The sequence below is a fragment of the Oreochromis aureus genome, linkage group 15 (genome assembly GCF_013358895.1).
Source record: "Oreochromis aureus strain Israel breed Guangdong linkage group 15, ZZ_aureus, whole genome shotgun sequence".
Taxonomy (NCBI): Eukaryota; Metazoa; Chordata; class Actinopteri; order Cichliformes; family Cichlidae; genus Oreochromis; species Oreochromis aureus.
The window spans coordinates 30,212,005-30,237,273 of NC_052956.1; the positions used below are offsets into that span (position 1 = coordinate 30,212,005).

At 41.8% G+C, this 25,269-nt stretch overlaps 1 protein-coding gene across 3 annotated transcripts in view; it reads right to left on the minus strand.

Moving 5' to 3' along the window:
- The window catches only part of fynb (FYN proto-oncogene, Src family tyrosine kinase b), a 79,610-nt gene extending 55,329 nt beyond the window's left edge, over window positions 1–24,281 (minus strand). For 2 of the 3 annotated variants that reach the window (XM_031735956.2, XM_031735954.2), the window contains exons 1-2: window positions 24,140–24,281; window positions 7,029–7,097 (exon numbers count right to left, since the gene is read on the minus strand). The gene's annotated coding sequence lies outside the window, so the exon portion shown is untranslated. Of the gene's footprint in view, window positions 1–6,998; window positions 7,098–24,139 lie in introns of all 3 variants that reach the window. The other variant, XM_031735955.2, reaches the window with a different exon arrangement.
- Window positions 24,282–25,269: the final 988 nt, after the last annotated feature.

A 25,269-nucleotide genomic window follows, 5' to 3' on the forward strand; every position in this document is an offset into this window, starting at 1 on the left:
CACTTAAAGAAGTAAAGGGGTTTTCCTTTTCAAGCTCCTTATACTACAATGACCTGGATGACTGAGAACCTTTGACAGACATATCTTCCTGTTAAAAGAACGTTTTTCCTTCCCACTGTGGCCAAAGCGCTTGCTCAGAGTGGTTGCCCGATTGTTTGGGTTTTCTCTGTAATTGAATTAAATTACACAGGTCGGTTCATAGAAAAACAACTAATTCTCATAAAATTCTCAAAAATACATTTTTATTCTTTGGTACTGATAGATACTGAAGCAGAACTGGAACAGCTCTCAGGAATATGTTAAAGTAGAATGTTTAATGTCCTATGGAAGATAACTGTATTACTGTCAGTAAGCTCAAACATTAGTGTGGCCAGCTGAAGTCCAGATGTCTATATAACAGAGAAGATGAGATCCTGAACACATCCAAGGCTCCTCCTAATTCTCCTCCACCCATGAGCGGTTGCAAATCAGCTGAGCAGCTGACCTCTCCCATCAGTCAAAACACTGTGGTTAAAGTAGCACTAATTCCTGCAGGGCTGCTTATTATTAAGCTGTGGGCTTAGTCCCAGGGGGCCCGAGGCCAGCATATGGCTGGAGACCAACAGCCATCTTTATCCCCGCCCCCATTATAATTAAATCTACATCACCGCACTGATGGAAACTGTGGCTGATTACTGACAGGCCACACTGGATAGCATCATATCAAATTGGTCTTTTCTTAGTGTTTGACAACCACTAACCACTCGACAACCCAAAGTCAGTAAACTGTTAAATAACCCATAATGAGAAAGCTAAGGAGGAACTCGGGAAGTTGTGAGGAATGATGGCCCATTTCATGTGCTACATGCCAATAACTGAACCTCTGCGAAGTGATCTCCACACCCCCGGAGACTGAGAGGTTTCTGCCACAGAAGTTTCCTTTGTTGGATCAATGGTCGTCTTGCCTGGGTGGGTTAAGATTAGGCTAATTTGTAAACCAGAAATCTTTCCAGCCCTAGTGTAAGGTTTCCAGCCCTGCCATGGCCGACTGAAAGACTCTATTGTTGGCCTCCGTGAAGACGGGTCCATAATAAGCCCATCGAAATGTGAGGGAAGGAAGCCCTATTAAATCCAGAGCGTCCCACAGTTTCAGCGACAGTATACCTGTCACAGCTTTCAGTGGGCTGGGCAATAAGTCTAAAGCTTGTCAGCAAAGAGCTACAGCTGCTGTTGTTTATGATGTGTGATTGCCCCACCCTGCTTATTTTTAAACTAGCCCATAAAAAAAAAAAAAAAAAAAAAATCAGTGTTCATCTTCTGGCCATATGGTGGCCTAGTCACTTAACCTGCATGCCTACAGACAAGGAGCTCTCCCAGTTCTCTTATTTCTGTACTTATCCGCCACTACACGCAGTCGAGATTAACAAGAAGAAAAAGAGGGTGTGCTGACTACGTCATCACAAAAACTACTCACCCGTCTAATTTCACAAGGAGATGCGGGAAATAGGTGCGAGACATAAATTATTTAACAGATCCAGGGCAAGTCATTAGCATGCTGCAGCAGATGTGCTTTTGGTGGGCTCTTTAGCAAATTGGCCAGTCAGTAAAGCAGGATGAGGGTATGTTGCTATACCATCTGCACAGTAGGCGCAGCAACACACTGCTGCCAACTTGCATACACAAGCTTTAAACTTCCCCAGTCGAATAAACACGACTGATCAGTTTAAATGGTAAATGGCCTGTATTTGTATAGCGCTTTACTAGTCCGTAAGGACCCCAAAGCGCTTTACACATCCAGTCATCCACCCATTCACACACACATTCACACAATGGTGATGGCAAGCTACATTGTAGCCACAGCCACCCTGGGGCGCACTGACAGTTTAAGAAGACGCACTTCATAAACATCTTAATCCGAGACAAATTTCAGCCTTCTGCTTGTGGCCCCCGCCCACATGCCTAACCTTGATCACAAGCTTGGCTATGGATAGATGAGGGGTTAAGTGATATCACTGAAATGTGTTTCCAACCGACACTGAGTTCCACTCAAGTGAATGAGGGGGTGAAGCATCAAAAGAACTTTCTGAGGAGGTCTAGATAAAAAACACTCAGAGCAGGTGGTCAATCATTCCACCTCTTCTATGGTTGTTTGATTTTCCACCTCCTCCTGCTTTGTTTGAAAAAAGAAAAAAAAAAGAAGAAACATTTCAGGGTAGGCAGATGAAGAATGGACCAGAATGCATAAAAATCTCCCTGTGCAGGCAGTTACCGGAAAGCAAACCTGTATTTTTGGTCTGTTTGACTGTTTGGGTGTACATCTATATTTATATATATATATATTTATAACTCTTGATATTCCTGTTACATTGTTCTGTAACTGTACCGGGCAATAACCTGCTGCAGTAGCAATAAAATGCACCAGTTTTTCCACAGACCAGAATAAAACACATCATCCTTCCCCGACATGTAGTAAAAGCACCCTGTGATCTCTGGGAAACGTAGCAAAGAGTCTTGAACAACAGAACAAATTATTTTCATAAGTAAGAAATGCAGTAAGTAAGAAACGCAGACTTTACTTTGCCAGTCCAACCAAGTATATAAATCAACAAGAACACATATAGGGAGAGTCACATTGTCTTTTTAATACATCTGAAAGATCTGGAATTGATCTGAAATGATACTGATACAAGCTGCTGATGTAATGTGAGAAATAAGAGGTACATTTCCATTAAAGCCCTAAGGTCTTGCTCAGATTGCTCATTTAGTTTGATCAAAACTCGAAAACCAGCAAACAGTCCTATTCTAAAACCAAAAAAGTGTTCTACATATCAGGAGAGTCCATGACAAGTTTGAAAAGGCGGCCACATTCACCTAGTCTATGATGATAATTACATAAACTGATAAACACATGAGGAGAATTCTGCTAGCACTGTTTTTACAAAGCAGAAGCTAAGACAGATCTCACTACCTGACTGGTACTGACTGATGATCCAAGGGTCAGGTGCACTGAGCTGACGCCTCAGTGTGGTCGAACACTACTGCTGCTGCTGCTAATTCACTGACATCTCCTCAGACATAGCACCTGAGGAAAGTTCTTTCTGTAAAGTTGGATAATTGACAGCCATCGAGTGGGCAAAAGAAGTCTGAGGCTGAATGTGACGTATTACACTGAGGTTTCACAAAGTCACTTCAAGGCTGGTTAACCAGCTCAGAGAGCTACCGTAGAGTGCTTCCTGTGTGTTCTACAGTGGGTATGCTTTAGTTTGCAGCCCCGATCACTTAATTAGGCTGAGGACGGAAAGCAAGCGGATGAAAAATGCCACCAGATGTGTCAATATAATAGAGTGGAGCTTAATGCTGTTCATTAGCGGCACCACTTCCACCCCCAACTGCATCTCCTTACCATCAGAAAAACTGGAAACCACAATGGAACCGCAGACTGAGGGCAACACTGACATTTCAGTGAATAGCTGCCCAGCCCACACTGGCATGGCCATTATCGTGGAGGTAACAAGCTGGGAGGAGGAGCGGTTCAACAGTTAGCTCTTGGGATTTAAAGTCTCAAGGCACAAGTGTGCATTTGTTTCATTGCTTCAAGTGATTGCTGAAATGAATATCAATGTCTGGGACGACGTCAGGATAATATGCTGTTGTAGCTCACTTCTCTGTACAGTGCAGAAACTCGCTGAGAGACAGAGCAGAAGCTTGAAAACATGATTGGAATTGGTGACTCATTTGCTGTTTCTCACCAGCCTACAATCACACCCACTCAGCAAGAACGCTGAAGCACAGACACACTCGCGAGCTCCATGCTCCCAACGCGAGGATGCTCTTGATGTGCTACAGTTGCAGCTCTGCAGAGCTTCTTCTGACGCTCGCTGCATCGCTCTTTCTTACATTTCAACCACCACCTCACGTCAACAGTAGAGATTCTAAACAGAAAATGAAAAAAAAGAGACTGAGAAACATGCCAAACTGTGACTCCGCTCTCCGACAAGCCCAAGCTGTACGCTCCATCGAAACATGCTGAAGCGTCACAGGAAACTGGGGCACACATATTAAAGGAGCTATCAGAGTAAATATGACTGAACCTTGCATAATGAATACACTTGCTCAGCTGACTCCAGTTTCCTGGAAGAATGCCCTTGTTAAGCTTGTTTCCACTCAACCATTGATGAAATTTACCCCTAAAACCCTGCTCTCCATTTATAGTTACTCTTCTGCTGCTCTTCTGTTTTGTTTTGTTTTTTGTTTATGCCTTTTTATTACAATGTGTCTCCTTAGTGAAAGGCTGGCTCCGGATTGGAAACTCCAACGAGGAAGAAATCACAAAGTCAAATGTTCTGGACCAGTCCAGGCATTGACATCCTTTCGGTACTAAAAGTAGGTCAAGAACATCCTGCGACTTCACAGAAACTGCCCTGGAATATCATTTTTAACATTTAGCACAGATAGGCCTTTGACACATTATCTGAACCCCCACAGAAGATGAAAAAATACTAGTGCAATCTGATTTTCCACTCATGCCATAACTAGCATCACCCTTTTGGTACAAGCTTTTACACAAAAGCTAGAAACATCAACTAAATTCATTCACTTTATCAGCCTACTGTTCTCATTACTCATCTTTACACATTTAAAACAGCTTTTAAAATAATAAAGTTATATAATAAATTATTGCTGTAGTTCTGATTTGACACCAGATCTTAATGTAACTGTGAGTTTGCAAAAAGACAATGACATCTCCTCTCCTCGACTTCTTTTTCAGCCCGTGAAAAACTGGGTGTGAAACACTTGGCTGTGTAAGTAGGGGACACAGTGAAATATTGAGACCTTTTATATTAGCAAATAGAACTAAAAGAATAAAGAAGAATAAGTAATGTGCATATATGAATAGAACTTCTGTAGGGTCAAATATCCACCAATGATTCCATTTAGATCAAACTAAGACACAGCGACTCTGACAAAGTGAAGATCAAGCAGTGCAACTGGCTTACTGGGGAAATGCTGAAGTTCAAGAATAATTCCAGTATTTCAGTCTGTGATTTCGTCATGTAAAGTTAAAGTTTACATTCATTTAGCTGTAATTTTCGACTTGCGTGGTGGTTCATTTAGCTTTGCGAGGCTGCAGGTAAGTATCCATTAAGATAAAATGACTTGCCCTTGTCTTCATAATGATCTACAGGGTCATCCACTGTTTTTACATCTTAAATTTCTACAAAGCCAGTCACGAACATGAGTATATGAATAGGACATGTTAAGGTCAACAGTGAAAAAATTCCTGTATGGAGATCCTCAATGAAGTTGAAACAGCTAAATATGTAAACATATATGAAAAGTTGCCAAGTCTATCTTAAGTGGACAGTGAAAAGTTAAAGGATAAACCATTCATAAGAGCCATTAATTGGAAAATCAGCAACCTGAATAATCATGTAAGGCACATCCATCTGAATGCTACAGAAAACCTTCGTTGTATGCCAGTCCTTCCGTCTGTATGTTTTTATCCTATTTTCATGCTCCTCCCTGGTGGTGCTATCTACTACAAAGTTCTTATAAATACTAATAAAAAGGGTTTTTTAACCTCTGGACCTCCAGAACTACAGAGAGCTATTTAACTGTTCAAGACATAAACATGTGACATTCAACCCTTGACTTAAACTTTTGTGATCACAGTAGGAATCCCGATGAAGTACATGCTTTAAAAATCATCTCCTGTCCTTTGTCTCTGCAGATCCTGGACTCCTGAACATCAAGGTAGACATAGACGTATGTTTCTAAGCAGTACAATGGTCTTTGCAATGTTTCTTCTAGATTTCAAGAACCAATATCACGTTTACTGTTTACAAAGGTTTACTGTTTATGTTAAATGAAAAGCATTAAATAAACTAAACAAGTTGAATTCTGTATCAGTCTGGTATATCCAGTGCGGCCAGTTCGGTCCAAGTGTATGAACGAATAACAATAACGGTAACTTTTATTGTGCCATGCATCTCAGCTCAGTTAAAGTAGTTGTTAGCCTCAGGCAACCACAGTACAACATCAAACAATGATCAAAGGCAGAGTCTAGTGTCAGTTATGCTCTTTTCTAACTCTCTGTCATACATGATGGGGGCTCTCTTATCAGCACTTTCTACCATTCCCACATTGTTATTTATCAGATCCCTCCTTCATAAAACCCACACAAAGGAACAAAGTGCATTTTTTATGCAACATTGTGCTCACTTAAAAAGCAAAAAAACAAAACGTATCATGTGCTTATGCACTGTGGACTCCAAGGAGACAAAGAACACAGTGCTGTTGCTGGCTGTCGAAAACCAATCTAATATCAGTGCCGTCATGTTCCAGTCTAACCTAGCAGGCACACTCGGATTAGGAAATAATGGGAACATTTTTTTTTCCTGCCGTAGTTTTACCCCCGGACATATGCAGCATGAGACTAGGAGAACAGACATACACACACACACTCACACATACACACAGGACTGATGTGTCAGAGCTGAGGAGAGGTTGCAGTGGGCACCGGCTGACCTTACCTTAACTCCCGCAGGAATTTTTCAGGTCGACCTTAGTGCTGCACTGCGGATTAAAGATGGCAGCAGCAGAAATGGAGGTCAAGAAGGAATCCAACACTTTAGCTTTTAGCTGGTGGCATCTGCTGACCTTCAGGTCAGACTTGTAACAACATCAGCGGCGCACCACTATTATGCTGCACGCCCCAGGCTAACGCACCACAGGTATGAGCGCCTACTTGGGACAGCAGGTTAGCCTGTGGCAACTATCTCCGTTTCATGTGTACGCATGTGCTTTAATGCATGTGTGTGCGCTTGCTCTACTATCCTTATGACCCACATCCATTGAAGGAAAATCCTCCAGAATGAGCAGGTTTTGTGGGCCATCTGCTATGAGGTTATTTTCACATGTCACTGTGTATGTATGTGTGTGTACGTGAGTGTGTGTGTGTGTAAGCAAGAGAGTAAACACGGCCGAGTTCACCCACAAGTGTGTTTGTGTCAGCTTACAAATGTCCAGTGGAGTGTGAAGACTCATACCTCTGGTTTTCAGCGTATCAGGATCTTTATTTCCTCCACATTGCGTTGTGCGCCGCCAAAACAGAGGCCCTGCGGAGACACACAGATGCTCAATTATTCATTGTTGCGATTCAATAAAACATGAATATCAACTGCGTATGTGCCAGACCCCGTCAATAACGATAGTCTGCGAAAAATGGGTCTTATACACACACACACATACACAAAAAAAGACACAAAACAAAACAAAGCAGCAGATGTGTCCAGCTGGAATGACCTCGATCCAATTAACATAACAGAAACCGCAATCCCGCCTTACACAGCAGCATGGCGGCACTGTATTTGTGACATTCAACTAGTCAACAACAGGTTAGTGCGAAGCGTGCAGGAACTGCTGGCTTTAATCACAGGCCTGTGTGGTGGCCCCATTTCTGACTGCCTCTCCAGCAGGTGCATTCTGGAAATCTATTCATTCACTTGTCCAGGTGCAAATGAGACGATGCTGCTAAATGTAGGACATCATGCCTCACTGCCATCTGCCACTGAACGAGGCTTGACTGCATTCTAAGCATGAACGATGCTGGAATTAGAAAATGTTGCTTATAATAATATAGTCTAATGCAACTTTCCTAGTGTTTGTAGCTCTCACTGCATTTTTCAAGTTACAACTTGATTTCCACTTTTGTTCTGCGCTTCAAGCTGCCCCAGAGGAGGAGGGAAATTTTTAATGGGGTAGCACAGGGTGGGGAGCACAGGAAATGAGAAAATAAATGCTATGTAGAAAACATAACATTTATAGTTTTCTACATGCCTATTTATGTCCACAGACTAATAAACCTTCACTCTTCATGTGGATCCAGCAAGACAGGAGGAGGCTCTGGACTTTTTAGGCATCGCCGTCCAGGGATTGGCTATGATTTTTCAGGCTCCTGTGCCCTGTTATTATGTAAAGAGTGCCACTGCTTAAGCTACTGAAATTATTTTCTATTGAACAGAAGCTTTTGCAACAAAACCAAATTAAAGTACCTAAAGTAAAACACACTTACAGTACTGTGCAGCCACCTCTCAATTCGGTATATTTTATGCAGTTATTTTATATAGGTGCATTCCATGTGTTTATTAAATTTAGCATGTATAATATAGGGCAAAATAAAGGTTGTACAGTTCTAAAGAGCTTGAAAGTCCATATTTGATATATTTAAAATCTGTATTGTAACGGAATAGTTCTCCTGCCTTCCCTAGTAGGGAATTCTGCTTCTTCTCATTTACAGATGGCTGTAGACAGCACATATGTACGATTTTCAGCTCTTAATAGCTATCAGGGAATCACTTTGTTAGTGCAAAAAATACTATTTTAGTGTCAAATTGTGTTACTGTTTGCATTTTTCATAGATTCAACTTGCTAGATTTTCTGTTATGTGTTGACCAGATGCTGGTTCATTTATTGAGTTAGGTTCTGAAGCCTGGATAACTATTATTCATGACCACTTCTAAAAATTATAGGATAAATCATAAATCTGGTGCATGGAAGCAAAATATGAGGGTGGTTGCTGGTAGGTAAAATAACAACAGCAGTGGCTGCTGTGACCGCAGACATGCTCGCAAAAGTATGGTTTGACTACTGTATGGACATATACTGTGCCTCTGGAGGGGGCATATATACATATATACATATATATATATTTATGTATGTGTGTATTGGACATCAGTGCACCGTACCGTACCGGTCTGTCATGGTGAAGAGAGAGCTGAGTGTAAAAGCGAAGCTCTTGGCTCTTGATTTACCGGTCGATCTACGTCCCTACCCTTACCTATGGTCACAAGCTGTGGGTAGTGACAAAAAGAGTGAGATCGCGGATACAAGCGGTGGAAATGGGTGGCTGGCCTCTCCCTTAGAGATAGCGTGAGGATTTCAGCCATGCGCGAGGGGTTCAGAGTAGAGCCGCTGCTCCTCCACATCAAAAGGAGCCAGTTGAGGTGGTTCGGGCATTTGACAAGGATGCCTCCTGGGTGAGGTGTTCCAGGCATGTCCCATCGGGAGGAGGCCCCGGGGCAGACCCGGGACACGCTGGAGAGACTAAATCTCTCGGCTGGCCTAGGAATGCCTTGGTGTTCCTCTGGACAAGCTAGAGGAGGTGGCTGGGGAGAGGGAGGTCTGGGCTTCTCTCCTTAGGCTGCTGCCCCCGCGACCCAGGCCCGGATAAGTGGAAGAAGATGGATGGATATAAAGGTTTTATCTACCACAGAATTAACACAGAATAATACAACGGATTCATTCATTGGGGTTGGGCACCGCATTCCAACTCTAGTACAATGTCATTGTTCAAGGAGGACCAAGGAGGTTCAGTCCAAAATCCATTTTACAGCAGTTCATGTTTTTAGTTTCTGTGCTGCTTGTGGATCTGAACCTCATTCAACTGCACTCCAAAGACACGGAACTATTCCTAAGTGAGTGACTACAGTTTACTCAGTGATGATTATCCGTCCATCCCTTTTCTTCCATTTATCCAATCCAGCGTCACAGAGGGGCTAAGTCAATCCCAGCCAGCACAAAGCAAGAGCCAGGGTATACCTTGGACAGGCCAAAACACAGAGACAGACAACCGTTCACATTCATAGCTACAGCCAACTTTGCATCTTCAGTTAACCTAAGCTCAGGCATGTCTTTGGACTGTGGGAAGAAGCCAGAGCAGTCAGAGAGAGCACATGCAGACACAAACTCCACACAGAAAGGGCCTGGCCAGATGGTGGATTCAAAGCCCAGACCTTTGTGGGGTGACCTGACAGTGCCACCTGGTAATAAGTATTATAATATGGGTTTTGGTAAGTTTTGTGAAAACTCCTGGCGTTCAGCCTAAAAATATTTAAAATGAGTTTTTATCTTTTAAGTCAAATTTAAATAAAACAACCATCCATGGAAGCCATAAGTGGAAAGGTTAGACACGTGAAAAATGTAATACAACAGCTTTAGACTTTCTTGTCACCTCCAATCATTCAAATTCACTTTATTCTGTTCTTCTGTCTGTTTGCAGCTTTTTGTTTGTTTGTTTTTCTGTTTGCATTTTCTTTTTTCTTTGCTCTTAGCCACATATTGTCCCCAGGTATGATAAGGAGAGGAGCGTGCCCATGTATGCCCACACACGCAGACTGGTCCACATCCAATACTCAGATCTATCTTTGACTTGTCTTGATACATTAGATAGTTTTGAGGTTGCTGACGTTTATTTAAGTTCAACACAGCGTACTTTCCTACCACCTGTATTTAAAGAATAACCCATGTATTTTGCTCACACACACTGGTTATAAAAGAAAACAGAGGCCCTATTTTGTATCTACAATGCTAGCACCAAGCTCTTCTTGCATTCATTTATTAACTCAAAAGTGCAGGGAGCAAAAGTGCACTTCTGTCATTTCTGACACGCTACTTTTCTTCTTCTTTTTTTCACAAGTTAATCTCCACACGGGCGTGAATAAACTTTGCAGTGGTTGCCAGATCTCTGACTGACAGCGGAATTACACAGAGGAGTGATTGTGTGGCGGCAGGGCCGGGGTTAACTGTATGGCGCGCCTCCTAACTGCCCTTTATTTACAAAAGATGCACTGTCGCTGCTGCCAAAATATGTTAGAAGCCATTAGCTGCTGATCTGACTTTAAAGCTCAGTCCTGCTAATCTAATTTAATCTGCCTCTGTGGCTTTACTGATTGCTGGAGCGGATCAACGGTGACGCTACAAGTGCAGGCGGGCTTTGCTGATGTGATGCAACTGTTTGTTCTGCAACAGCAGACGCCCACGCTGAACGGTGCTGCTGCTGTTGTTGGTTTTTTGGGGGGTCTCTTACATGAACACTTCCTGTCGTCGGTTGAATTAGGCCTTCACGGAATGTCTGAGTGGTTTCTCTGGTGATAGTCAGCTGCTCAAGATCAATAAGCACGAAACAAGGTATGATGGGAAATGACCTGAAAAAGATGCATTCCTTCATGCGCAGTTTTTGAATTTGTCTAGATAAAGTGCAAAAATGTATAAAGGTATATATTTATCGAGGACAGCCTGGTGTAACATCTGCATGGTGTAGGTGTGGGTGGAGTTACTGAGGTGGATGCTTTGGCTACTCTGTTTCTGTTTCTTAGCAGATAACAAAAGAGAAAAAGAAGTAGCTGAAGAGACAGGAAATGAGAGAAAACAAAGATATGAGGACAACAGGATGATGGTTTGACACTTTCTTTCCTGTGAAGTCTCAGGTTTTCACAGTCAACAGCAACACGGTACGCCTACGGACTACAAACCAGCAGGTCACAAACCTAACAGTAAATTCAACTTGTCCTAGAAACACAACTGTCTGCAATAATGTGTTTCCAATTTGGGTGATCTGTACATAAGGGAGTCTCAAAATACACACGATGACCTTAGTGTGTAAGTGAAACCTGTGATTTAAGTCTTCTTTACCAGCACAAAATTGCAGTGTACCCACGGGCGACGGGCTTCACCATGAGCATGTGAGGCCCCAGAGAAAGAGAGCTGATTCTCTCCCTTCAGCTGCAGCCCACCCGGCCGTCATTCAGGGGGGAGTCATTCAGCCACACGAAAGCTGTCACATGACTGGCCGGGGCACAACAGCAGTCATTCTGCTCCTTCGCTGCCACTTGGCTAGCGGGACAGATGAGTGGGCCGCTAAAGTGGCCGGACACGCAGCAGGATCCGGATTCAGTGTGCTGAGCTGCCACTCAGGGACAGAGGGCAGAAATACATGCGCTGTATGTACTGAGCACGAGAACAAAAATCAGGGTTTGTGCTGTTTTTGTTTTTGTACTTCATCCGGGGTGAGCACAGACAACAGCGGCTCCATATGCGCATCTATTAATGGTCACAAGTCTACTATTGTCCTTTAAAAACTTTTCACATTCTTCCAGTCCTCATCACCCGAACTCAGCAACCACACACAGCTACGCACCCAAACACAACAGCTGCCTGTTTAGAAAGCATCCGAATACTGAAAGTGTTCTTATCTGTTCATTTCCTGCTCCATGTTTTTATTGGAGTGGAGTGGCGTTACGTGATTCACAGTTCAGCTGGACCTCAGTGCACCCCTTCACTTCTGACACACGCTGGTTTCACTTCCTTACCAAACTCCTAACCCGACCCAACACGTGCCATGGTCATTGCTTTCTGTTGTTAGCCCTTTGCATCTAAGTTTAGCAATGATACAAATAAATTAATATCCTAATTACAAACATGAACTCATGTTTATGCACTGTGCAGTGCACCTAGGGTATAAGCAGTGTAGAAACTGTACTATACTTAATTTAGTATACAGTGGAACCCCGACTTACGAAATTAATTCGTTCCAGAGGGTCTTTTGTAAGTCAAAATTTTCGTAAGTCAAAGCACCTTTTTCCATCGCCTTTTGAGTGAGGTGATGCTGGCTGAAGACGAAGTTCTTGGTGGAGGAGGAGGTGGCGGAGGTTGAAGACAGCATACGTATGCCAGTATACATACGTACGTGTACATGTACATAACATTATAGAATTTAATTTAATTTTTTTAAACTTTCTATTTTATCTATTTCGTTACGAGGGGATTTTGTCGTACCACGGGCAGAAATATTGCTTTTAAGTGCATTTGTAACTTGAATTTTTCATTAAATGGGGTCTTCGTAAGCCGGGGTTCCACTGTACTTCTATTTTAGACAGATTTAAGACAGAAAAGGTCACCAACATGTAGCCACACATCTGAAAGCATATTGATTTGCTCTCCTGATATTCAGACTGTAGTATTGATATTTTAACCTAACCCTATATCAAGACAGATAATAAGAGGTGTAGCTATATCTGACCCTTTGATCTGCATCTTCTTATTCTCTGATAACAGCACAATAACATTAATAATAGCTTCATGACTAATATAGTTGGTTCTTCTATTTGTCAAATATTACCAAGCAATATAAGTTTCAGTCTTATTGAGACCATGCCAACTATTCCTTAACTACCAACATTTCATCTGAATTTATAACTAAATTCATAGCAGGAGTTTCTTTCAATTATATAGTAACCTTTATATGCTACTATACAGAGTCCGAAATTGGTAAATGCATACGTTACAATCAAGAAGTTAAGAGTTACAGCCCAGATGTCCAAGTTTTCCATCTAGCACTTGAATATAGCACCTTTTGGAGACTCATTTCCTCCCATATTTCCTTGATTCCTCCAGCAAATTATAGCAGGAGAAAAGTGCAAGTGCAGGAGAGGAAACATAGAGGAAGCCACAATTCTTTGGGGACCCTAGCCAAGCCGGAGGCACCCCTGCTGGTAAGTGAACCCAAGAAGTTTCTGTGGTGGTGGGCGACTTTGTCTTTCTGCCTTGTATAGTTGAACATAAAGCTCGCTGTCAGCCACCCACTTGTGTTTCATTCTAGGGCTAGTCTCTAAAGGGTAAGTAGGGAACTTTGCCATTTCAATAATAGCTGCATTGGCAAAGCTTACAGCTGCAGGCTGTAGCCTTTACATGGATGTGGAGCAACCTTGCAGACAGTGTGGTAGTTCACCAGTGATTTTATATTCAGCTGCGTGTGTTTTGTCCTCCAACATTCTGATACAACTCATGGTAAAGACGTACCACGTTACAACATCTCAAATGTTTCCCTCAGAGATTTAATTTGATGGACTGACCAGCACCACCAGTGAGAGTCTGACTGGCATACGCTGTTGAAGAGTGGATTAAAATGAACCATTATCCTAACAGCCCATTAGGCCTCCTCCTCTGGGTTTCTGCATCCTTACATCAGAGAAGGATTTGCCAGGTGATTAAAGTGAGAAAAAAAACTGAGGGTGTTCATAAGAAGAGAGAATTAACAACTGATCTTACTCCCACAGACCGCACTGACAACAGAGTGAGGGAAACTCCAGAATGACTGGTAGACAGAGAGTGGGTGATATGGAGGACGTTGTATTTTGTGTTATCAGGACATACGCTATATGGCAAAAAACTACTAAGGTGCCTAAACAGTATACCTAGAGGAGCTGCTCAGCCAGCTGTGTGCCATGACGCTCCATGTTGATGTTAATGCCAGGGGGGGTTTGGAATGCTGCAGTTATACTTCCACTATGTAAGAGAATGGCCTGAAAAGGCAAAACAAGAGCCAGTGTAAGATTATATTCAACTGAAAAGCTACTCTAGTACAGTATAGATAAAGTTGATATGGTATCTGAAACAACCCAAAATGATCTCCGTAAAGTCACTAACAGGCCACAAAGAACCATTAAGGGGTATGGTTAGGTTTAATTTGCATAATTTGTAGGACTAACTGACTCTTACACCTAACTATGAATATCTCTTGACCAATTTTTTGAATTGCTTTTTCTTACTGTGATAGAACACCACCATCCGTGACTCATTTACTTGTGAATAATCACCTCATGGGCTAATGTTTTCCCTAATAGTGGGCTCACTGGCCTGGCTGTTGTTGTGTCAATTCTCAGTTTCACTCAGCTGCTTTTCAAAGATGGATGTCATGCTGCACTTCTACTCCTAACATCTTCCACTGCTGCTGCTGATGGCAATCCTTATTTAGCCCTTGAGATCTCCTGTGACCTGGAGGATCGCTCTAACCGGAACTTATTCTCTTGCCATGCTGAGCTCAACAAGGACCCACAGACTGCTGCTTGCTAACTGCAGTGCAAAAAGGCATCAACATATTATTATTTATTTATCTTAAATAGTTAGAAAGGAGATATTGAATGTTTTTATTAAATATGTGAATGAAGCTGCGCATACACACAGCAGCAGTGAAAGGGAAGGTTTTCAAGAAGGTAGTGAGACCTGCTATGATGTATGGTTTAGAGAAAGAGGCACAGATAAAAAGACAGGAGGATAAGCTGGAGGTGACAGAATGGACTGAGAGGAACAAGTCGGGTTGATTAGAAAGGCAAAGCTGAGATGGTTTGGACATGTGCAGAGGAGAGAGAGTGGATATACAAAACATCCATGGTTGTCTGATGTGTGATTGGAGGACACAAATGGGACCCTATGTTCGGGCGACAAAATTGAATGTGAATTGAACATTTCATGTTTCAGCTGGAGTGCTGCTCAGTTTCATATCTCTTTCAGTCGGGGTCTTAGAGGAGCATCAGTGTACGGCAGCTTAGGGAAGATTCAGCTTTAGATTGAACTTTTCAACCCTGGCCGCAGCCTCTATAGACAAATCACTCATTTCTTAAGCTATGTGACTCATTATGATGCAAATCTTATTACAAACGATTCACATCCTTTCGATTGCAATATAGTGCATTATTCCTACGGGAATCTGAAAAATGATAAAAATCGTATCAGATTCTGGACAACTGTATGGCATATGCTGGTTCAAAGCTGTGGGACTCATTTAACATGTGTCAGGGTGTCCTGAAGATAAAGCTCTGTTGCTCTGCCAGCAGCTCTATCCCTTGGCGACATCACAGCCCTTTAATGGGGGCCTGGTGTAGGCCTTGGGCTGGTGTGCCAGCGCACTGCTGCTGCTGCCAGGGTGACCAATCATCTCCTTTGTCAGCATCTTGCAGCTGCATCAGCAATGCAGAGAAATGACGCTGCACAGTGAAACGTAGACCACAGCGTAATACGGACAGCACATGGATCAGGGGGCTCTATATAGTGGTGGAAACTGGCTACAATAAAAACCTCCATCCATGGAGGAGTTTGTCACAGTTGCTAAGACAAAGGTAAAGGCTAAGAAACAAAAGCTTCCACACAGAAACATTCATTTGTCCACTGCAATCTGACAGAAAATCTGTGGGCACAAAGCAAAACCATAAAGTTTGCATTTAAAATTCATAGAAACCATAAAACATAATTGCTTCTCTGCTATGCAGATTTCAACATGTGGCACAGTGAGGCTTTGTTGAGACAGAATCCAGCCTTTGTCTTACACGTGACATTAGACGTAGCAGGGAAAATTCACAGCAACTTAATAATGCATGAAAACTTTCAGTGCCGTTAGCGTGTGTACAGAAAGCACTTTTGTTTTAGTCAAAACACAAACACTCGTTATCAGTCTCCCGCCACCACCATAAACATATCATTAATAAATAATAAAGCACAGCGAGATGTATCACGCGCCTCAATCGTTGCTTCGGCGGGGAAGATCAACGCCCACATGATTGCTACTTGTGACTGGCAGAGAAAGAGCTCGGAGATGTTCATGCTAACGCTCTCTGTGGAGAAGCACCGTCCTTGTGAATTTACAGCAAGCCATTCCTTGACCCAATCCAATGAATGCATTCACTACACATAATCAGCCTGACACATTGGATCATTTAGGCAGCCGCTGTGACGAAATATCTGCATACATGATGCTGACTACATCAAGACTCTCTGCTTTGCTTAATGTCTAACACAATTCCTGCAAGAAAGATGCCCATGTGCCCCTGAACCAGTAAAAACATATGCTGGGAAAGTTGATGGGCAGCTGATGGTTTTTCCACCAATCACAGCTCACCTGTCAGGCGCACTGGCTGAACAGGGCTCTAACATCTAGCTTTGTTCTTGCAGTCAGTATTATAGCAGTAAAAACCAGTATAAGAGGAAAGAGAGAAAAAAAGAGGCTGTGACGTGGAAAATACTGTACAAAAGTGACGGCGGTGTTGCAGCGCTCGGTTGTGTAGCACGTATGTTTATGACTAAAAATAGATACGTGCAGACTATAAAAAATATTGAGAAGCACATATGCAAATAAAAACAGATTCAAATCAAGTCACACACCCAGCAACAGTGTGTAGTTTATGCTAGCTCTGCAGCCCTTTCTTCTCTGTCTGTCTTATTGTAGAGCTGACAGCAGCAGCACTAGCTGCTGTAATCAAATCCAGTCCTTAGTAGGTGAAAAGCCAACAAGAGTCATATGAAACATCGTACTCAACAAGCTTAAGCATGAAGTAAAGCGATCCTCTCACAATCAGCACAGCTGACTTAAGAACAAGCTGTCAGCATGCAGACACCTGCTAGCTTAGTCTGACATGCGTTTACACAAAACTCTGCATTTAATCATGAGTTGTTATTAATCTGGCTCTCTTCCATCATCACCAAGTGGTGCAGCAGATAGCTGTCCCTCCCTGAGCGTGCTGCTGCTGGAGGTTTCTTTCTGTCAAAAGGGAGTTTTTCCTTCCCACTTTCACCAAGTGCTTTCTCATAGGGGGTCGTTGGATTGTTGGGGTTTTCTCTGTATTATTGTATGGTCTTTACCTTACAATATCAAGCACCTCGAGATGGCTTTTGTTGTAATTTGGTGCTATACAAATAAATAAAATAATGTTCAAACTTTTGTGCAGGATGACAGCAACCATCCCAACTGATGGGTGGCATAGCATTTACTCCACTAAACCTAATAACTACAGCTGATACATTATTACAGATAGAGTTTCTCTGCAGTATATGGTCTGCAGTAATGAGCTTTATTTTGTCTGACTCTTTGCTTGTTTCTCGATATGCCAGTTAAAATATGTGTGGGGCCTGTAAAACTCTGCAGACTAGTGGTGGTAAAATGATGAACACCGCACAACCTGTTAAGCGTTTGAGCAAATCTGGAATTTTATTACATAAGAAATATGCTGAATATATGCAGTTTTCCCATGTATGTAACTGTCCCTTGGTTACTGCAAAACTACACACACAGAAAAACTAATAGGTGTGATATTTTATAAAACATACAATTAATAGACTGTATGTTTTTGTATTTTTGTGGCTTGGAAAGCTAGTTGATATGTGGGTTGGTGCTGGCTAATTAGCTAATATTAGACAAATTCTGTTTAATGACAGAAACAGCCCGCACTGCTTATAATTAAGTTTCTCCACTGATGTCAGAGGAAATGATGACATGTCTTAAATACAACTTTGGCTCTCTGACAAATAATTTCTGAGAAAATGAGCAAGCAAGCAAACAAATTCCAATACAAATGTTAAGATCCAAAAATATAAACATGCCACATCTAATAATACGTTAAACCCAATATTATAGCTTGAATTGGTTACTTGAGTTCTCTCTACCTTCTTTTTGTGCACAAACTGTTTCTGCACGTCTTTTTACTGGCTTAAAACGGACTTTTATGTAACGACTGATCTGCACACGCTGATGCTGACACTAATATTTCTTCCATGTTTTTTCTTTTTCCAACAAAACACTTGAAAATAGTTACACAGTTACAAAGTCTGAGGGTAACTCATTCAGTCAATTGTATCTCTGCGTAACTGCTGAGAGGCTAGTGTATGGCTGAAGCCTGGTAAAGGAACATATCTCTGTCTTTCCTCTGCTCCAGCTCCACTGTAAAAACTCTGGACTGGGGAGATGGCTGGCAGAATTAAAAGATTTCTGCTCGATTTATTCAGCAGTGAGGTTTTTAAATATAGACCGAGGAGCTCCAGTGCACTGCTGAACTCATGAATAAAGGCTAAATGGACTTGAGAGCTAAATGGAATTGGAGAGATTAAAAGAAAAAAAAAAAGGGGGGGGGATTAAAAATGGAAAATGTTGAGCAGGATATGAGAGGCAGCCATGCTTGCTCAAATTCTCATGCTTTGCCTGCACTCCAGATGTAAACGAGCGAGTGTGAGGTTTTTTTTCAGAGGAAATGAAGCCACATTCAAGCACCACTGACTGACTTTGTGCATTTTAAGTACCCTGTGAGCAAACACAAAGAGTGTGGCAGGTTGAAGTGGACTGTCATGATGAAATCGGCGTGATAGGATCCCTGTATTCCGCGGGTCCTTGAAGCAAGACAAATAACTCCCACTAATTGAATTCCTTTGAAGAAACACCCCAAAGATGGACATCTCCACGGGCCCTGTTTTGACAAGCTTTTTCATGCCAGTGTATCGCTTTCACACATCGTTTCCTCCCTTGACATCGCTACGACGATGACCTGGTGGCAATATGTTTGGCTCGTAAACATGCCTAATTCTTTAATGAAGCTGATGGACTGGGGAGACAAAAAAAGCAGCAGAATAGCCTCTGTTTTTAATTAGCTGAGAAAGAAATGTAGCTGTAGTGATGGATCATGTGGGACATCCTAGAGGGAGCGCAGGCATTCAGAGGCCATCGTGTGATCTACAGCTCAGCTCCCATGTGTCAGCATGTGTCCCCACTGGCTCAGTCAGAGCCTGCATTCATACACGGATCAACATTTACTCATGCGTGACAATAATTTCAGCCTGCAAGCACGTCACAACCCAACCACCAGAGCAAAGAAATAAATAAGAAACTAAGAGAAAAGAGACACATTTCATTGGTGTGAGGTTGAGCACAGATGAACGGCTGTCTAAAATTGTGTGAGCCTGAACAATCTGACCTCCATGTGATGACACAAAGTCCTGCAGTGGTTTGCCACTCAGCTGTGCTGCTACATCTGTTAATGGAGGGCAAAATATTTCCTTAAGTATGGAAGCATTTAGCTGTCCTACCACGAGTTTCTCCTCTGTCAACATGTTAAAAAAATTATTTAACCTAATCTTGTTTCATCCATAAATAAGTTGGATTGTTGCATCCCAAATTCAAAACTCTACTGTCTTGAACAGCAGCAGTGGAAGTGGGCCTGGAGGGTCACTATAACCAGAATCTCCAGCAGGTGGAAAACTGGTTAATGTGTCACTTGACTGAACCAGAGCAAGTATTAGCACTGCCAGCTGAACTTTAACTCCATCTGTGGGACGCAAGACACTCACCCCAACCGGTCGCAGCAGATGGCCGCCCCTCCCTGAGCCTGGTTCTGCCAGAGGTTTCTTCCTGTTAAAAAGGAGTTTTTCCTTCCCACTGTCGCCAAAGTGCTTGCTCATAGGGAGTCATATGATTGTTTTTCTCTGTATCTGTTATTATAGAGTATACTATACAATATAAAGAGCCTTGAGGCGACTTTTGTTTTGATTTGGCGCTATATAAATAAAATTGAATTGAATTGAACTGAATTGACGAAGCAACTTTTTTCTTTTTTACTAAATAAATATTATCTGCAGGTCCATCCTGCAGAATTTAGCTACTAAGGGTAAAAGTCTTCCAGAATGTCTATTTTCTGTCAGAAAAGTGTATAATTGTGCAGTAAGAGATTAAAGATTACATAAGATTGCACAAAGATGAGGATTAGCATTAGCCTTGATGCTGTCAGCTCCCCAAATCTGTTCAAAATGGATCTAGCCAAATACACTGGGCACAGACAGGAACCAAAAGGATAAGAGGGAATGATGACACTCGAACACCCTCCTCGAACGGGAACACTAAGCAGAATGAGAGTGCATCATTACTGCACCATACATGAAACAAGCAGCATAAATAAAGTCACATAAGTGAATGACAGTCACACTGACTGATCAGGGGACATTCAATCTGGTCCTATGTGGGTCAAATCCCAGGCTAATTTCATACTATCAGGTTCATCTGCAATGATAGAGCAACTTACCATACAATACTCTTATGATACATTCATCAGAATTACTATGGTATCATGATTCAGTGATTCAGCGATTCTGCTGTCCTTAGATATAATGAGAAGAGGCCAGTTCTGACTGACCAGCCTCATACCAATCTAGTCCTTATTCCAAGACCAATCCTAGGATAATCCTCTTTCTAACTCTGATAACTATCATAATGCATAAAATAAACGTCATCTTTTATACAGTATGATATGAAAACAGTGACTGAGTCCATTAAATCTTTGGGAAAGTGTTTACTTAAGTATATCGAACTCCACACAAGTTAAACAGAAAGGAGTCTCCCCCCACATGTTGTAAAAAATATGGGTTTAAGAACTTTTACTTTGGTTTCACTTTTTAGACCCTGAAGAAAATGAACAAAACTGATCAATAAATATTTGTGTTTTGTCTCCTGGTGTGTCTGTGGATATGCTTCAAGTGTGAAATGAGATCTTAAATTCATAGGTGTGTTTGATTCAGACCACCACAGGAGCAGTCCAATTAGGCTCTATAGCTGTCTCACAGTTAATTAACCCTCCAGCAATTAAGCTAAATCAAGAGCCTAAAATTACCAACTGGGATCAGTTGTGTATATAGGAGTACCTACAGTACGCGGGTCCTACAGTACTTTGATTCCTTCAGAACAGATATTCTTAAATGCTATAATGTAGTTAATTATGAATCTCAGTCATTTTTATGCCAAAAAGGCCAAGCCTACATTATACTCTGCTGTGGATATGGACAGCTGGAGACCCCATGGCCGGGTAGTCATTCCTGTTATACTTCTTTACTCAGCCCCACCCTGGGCTGCACGCATCCTTGTTGCATTGTAATCTAAGTTCCCCACGGAATTCCACTTCCGAGCGGTCACCTTTACTGTCTGTTGATGAAATTTATGTCACGCGGATCCCAGCACACTTGCAGATGGAGAAAGTATAATGTGCACATTAGGGTTAGGTTGCTACAGCAGTGAATGCTTCTTGCTTCTCGCAGGCTGTTCAGTTCAACCGTAGTTCAGTGCAAAACTTTACAATGAAGAGCTGCAAAAATTGAAGCCTGTACTTTCACTCAATTTCTGTAAGCACACAAAATCAGTGTCCAAAATATTTCCTAAAATTGAAAAACTTCTAGATTATCATGAAATTTTCTATGAATTTTTGATTGGAAGATGTCACACTGTGACCATTCTGTGCATTAATGTAGGTTAGTGACCACCATTAAACAGACAAATAGTCACTTGCAGCACGTTCATCAAACATTAAGCTTCTGATAAAAACTCCACCAGCTTTTCACGACACTGTCATCTGATCACAATCATGCATCACCACAGCATAAATACAGAAACATCAACACTATTGGGCCATGTTGCAACCCTAAGTGTGTGTCGCTTCACTGAGCCGGGTTTTCACCCAAACAGCCTCTGAGAGGTTTGCTGGACAGGAATTTGGTGCATGCATAAGCAAGTGTTGAATAAACTGCATTTTTCAGACATAGTTTGGAGAGTTGCTCAGTCTTTTTGCACAACCCACTGTCATTGTTGTACTTTTTTTTTTTTTTTGCAATTTTTACACACTTTGCACTTTGTGTAGTCCTGTGTTGACTGTCTGTTAGATGTAGAACCATGGTCTCGGAGAAATGCTGTCTTGTTTCACTGTGTACTGTACCACTGCACATAGGTGAAATGACAATAAAGCTACTTGACTTGACTTGATATGAAAACATACTCATATTATGGATTATTTAATGTAGACTGATGGGACAAACAATATGAATTGCTTGAATTGCCGAAGAAGCAGCCAAATACAGTGCAAAGACGACAACAGGGCTTTACCCTTTTTTTCATTTAACAAAATGTGGGTGTGTCTCCTTTTGCACACATCGCTGTCCACCGCAGACAGATTCGACTTCTGTGTGAAATTCTGCACTAGTTTGGATTTAATCTTCAATCTTTGGAAGCTTGAGGTGAAAGCACTAGTCTATGACTGCAGTCATCCACAGTTTATTATTGGCAAAATTCACTGCAAACACTCATCTTCTCCTGTTTTCCTGACCTGATCACCTCTGTGTGATAACCTGCCTGATCAGATCTCCTGGCAAAACAAGCTCTTTAAAGCTGCCTCACTAAACATGAGTGACTTCCATCAGGGACGCTGTGTATGTCTCATCTGATTCAGATAAGACAGAGTATTAAAAAAAGCAGCCCTGAACTCAGCGACGAGTCAGATGGCAACATCTGCAATCTAGAACTTTATTACAAAGACAGGCATGTTAAACAAATTATTAATTTAAAATTGGTAAAAATCTAATATTTATGCTGATTTACAGTAATGATTTAGATCAGCAAAAAAACCTGAAAGCACTCTGGTTCCAACGCTCTGTTTCCAAGACTATTAGCTGTGAGCGGATATCTGATATCATCCTGGAGATACGTCTGTCCTCAGATGCATATACTGTGCCTTTACACAGTGCACCTGCAGAACCTAAACTCAGCAGACCACATCCCAGCTTCTTCCTCCTACTGCAAAAATCTTGCACTCAGTGCAGGCGGAGGAGCTGCACACCAGCTGCTGGCATGCTCAAAACCCGAGGAAGCTTCCTTTCTGAAAACAGGCCATAATAGTACTTCTAAAAAACGAAATAAAAACACACATTACAAGGCCCTCTAGTTTCTGCACTTTCCCTTCAAGTGCCACCAAAAACACATTGATTACAACTCTGTAAATAAAGGGTCATTCATTAAGAATTGTTAATGACACATATATATACTGCACCCATTTTGCAATCAAAACACAGGGTAGGTATGGCCTATGCAGTTTTATGGTCTGAAGTCAATAGATTGTAGGGATGCCCATCATTGTTTTAAACGGAAACAGAGGTGATGAGTGTTTAACCCCAATTACTGAAGTAAAGGAAGGAGAAATCAGCCTTAATGCAAACAACATCATCGGCACAGAGCATTAAAATCCACAGGTACACGTGAAAGTAGTCACCGATGGAAAGTAGGAAAAAAAGACTTTCCAACCAATCGCTGAAAGAGACAGAGATTGGTTGGATCGGCATTAACAAGAAGCCAATACACTTGAACAGCTGCATGGCACTGCGTGCACGAATGCAGCCCGGTCCTCAAAGTAAGCAGAGCAACCAGGCTTCTCCCTGAAGCACACACAGGAAAAGCATGGCAGAAAACAGAGCCACTGAATCATGTGAGGTTATGTCCTTCATCTGACTTCACTGAGCATCAATGGAGAGGAGAGGCTGCTGCTGCTGCTGAGGATGAGAGAAGGGGGGGTGAATGGTAAACAAGCGAGCTGGAGTGGATCAAAAACGAATGCGTCAAGATGCTTTGAAGCCCCCTGCATGTCAGAGGCTCGGTTTCCATCGGTGACGGTGGATAACCTACTTGTTTAATTAGCTTCGGGTGCTGTTTCTTCATCCCACTTGTACATACTGGATGTGTGTATATTTATTCCACCATATATAAACCGGTTATCACATTCAAACAGCCTTAGCCTTTCCATACAAACTGAGCGGCGTAGCTAGCTATCGGGCTAAGCACGTTTACGTTCAAAAACGTCAATAATAATATCACCTGGGGAAAAGCAAAAAAAAAGCAATAAGCAAAAAATCAAAGTAATTCAATCGGTTTGGGAGGCAGGAGCGAGAATGATAAGCGAAACGAAAAAATGGTGTCACTTACCAGTTCAGAGACGTCTAATAGTCCGCAGCGCTATATTCCATGGTCGTTATAATAAAATAATATGACAGTAATAAAAGACTGCGCTGCTATGGTGGCCCTGCTGTCGCCGTCCTGCTCGCCGTAGCCGCTCAGTGTGATGGCGTTGGCTCTGCAGGGCCACAATGAAACGGCTGATGCCTTCACGAACCGTCGGATATTGTCGGCACAGACCATTTAGGGGGAGAAGACTACATGGATCATTTGTATGGTAGAAGGGAAAAAAAAGAAAGAAAGAAACTCCGTGACATTCTAAATTATCTTCTGTTTAGTGCTACACTCAGAAGACGTAAGACATAAAAAGTTACGGTGATAATATGTTTAATGTGTTTGCAAATTCATTCATGTTGTTTCTGGAGTGGTAAATGACCGATGGTTATTTTTCAAAGAAAAAAAAACACTGACTAAACGCTGGTCTAATTTTTAAGCTTGTCACGTTTGTTTAGTTCTTGTTTAATACCTTGGTGTTCTTATTGTGGCGTTTGAATAATCGATAGTTAAAAATCCGTATTTTTTCAGAAGCTACGAAGGGCACATAACGAACCCGGCGGTTTGACTGATAGGACGTCCTTCCAATCCGAGAAAAGGAAAGGTTTTGGAGGCGGAACAGGGAACTGTCCGTATATAGATTTCTTCGACGAGTATTTCATCGTGACACATTTCGAGAAAAATTTTGTTCACACCAAAGTTATTGAATTACAGTCTTTTATTAGCCTGTTAAAGCTAAATAAGGCAAATAAATAAAATACATTTGGGAATAGTTAGAGACAGTGAAATAATGTGGGGCTTTTGTTGTTAAAATTTTAAATAAAAATCGATTTTTATATCATAAAGTGCAAGGTGAATGACCTGCCATGAAGTGTTTGACTTGACAAAAGAAGAGAAACAGCTGTTTGAGATGCTGTGGAGGTTTGTTTGTTTTGTTATATTGTTGAGGCGCCATCTTTTGTCTGCACACGGAGCAGCACTTTTTTATTACGGTTTTTACTATTTTTCCTTTAGTTGCTTCTGCTTTTAAAAACAAAATAATATAAATATTTTCTCAAATGTAACAGTAGAAATATCTTCCATGGGTATAGTGACATTAAAAACAG